Source organism: Penaeus monodon, chromosome 27 (assembly GCF_015228065.2).
Source record: "Penaeus monodon isolate SGIC_2016 chromosome 27, NSTDA_Pmon_1, whole genome shotgun sequence".
NCBI classification, from domain to species: domain Eukaryota; kingdom Metazoa; phylum Arthropoda; class Malacostraca; order Decapoda; family Penaeidae; genus Penaeus; species Penaeus monodon.
This window is the reverse complement of record NC_051412.1, coordinates 19,231,483-19,231,818: the sequence shown is the minus strand read 5'-3', so window position 1 is coordinate 19,231,818 and position 336 is coordinate 19,231,483. Positions and strand designations below refer to the sequence as shown.

At 38.7% G+C, this 336-nt stretch overlaps 1 protein-coding gene across 1 annotated transcript in view; it reads right to left on the bottom strand.

Moving 5' to 3' along the window:
* Positions 1 to 336, bottom strand: part of LOC119590656 (proteoglycan Cow-like) — a gene marked incomplete in the record, with an annotated part of 201,110 nt that overhangs the window by 72,755 nt on the left and 128,019 nt on the right.

Genomic DNA, 336 nt, shown 5'->3' with positions numbered 1-336 from the left:
ACTTCCAATGTCGCTGCTTAGAATTGCCAATATGTGAACCGCCAGTTTCGACCCTTGTACCCGAAACACTTGCAGTGGCGTTTGTTCCGAATACAGGAGTCGAAGCTGACGGTTCACAAATTAGCAGGAAGTGGAAGGGATTGTACTCTTACCTACTGTATGTATCCACATCTAATTTTAATAGACGACAGCGCACAAGCATTAAGAATGATGACGAGAGAGAGAAAAAAAAACTGCTGTTATTAAAAAGAAAGAAAAATAAAAACTGAAAAAATAATTTCTCAGTCCGAATCGGCATATCTGTGAATATATATATATACTGATGCTGAGTTGAGC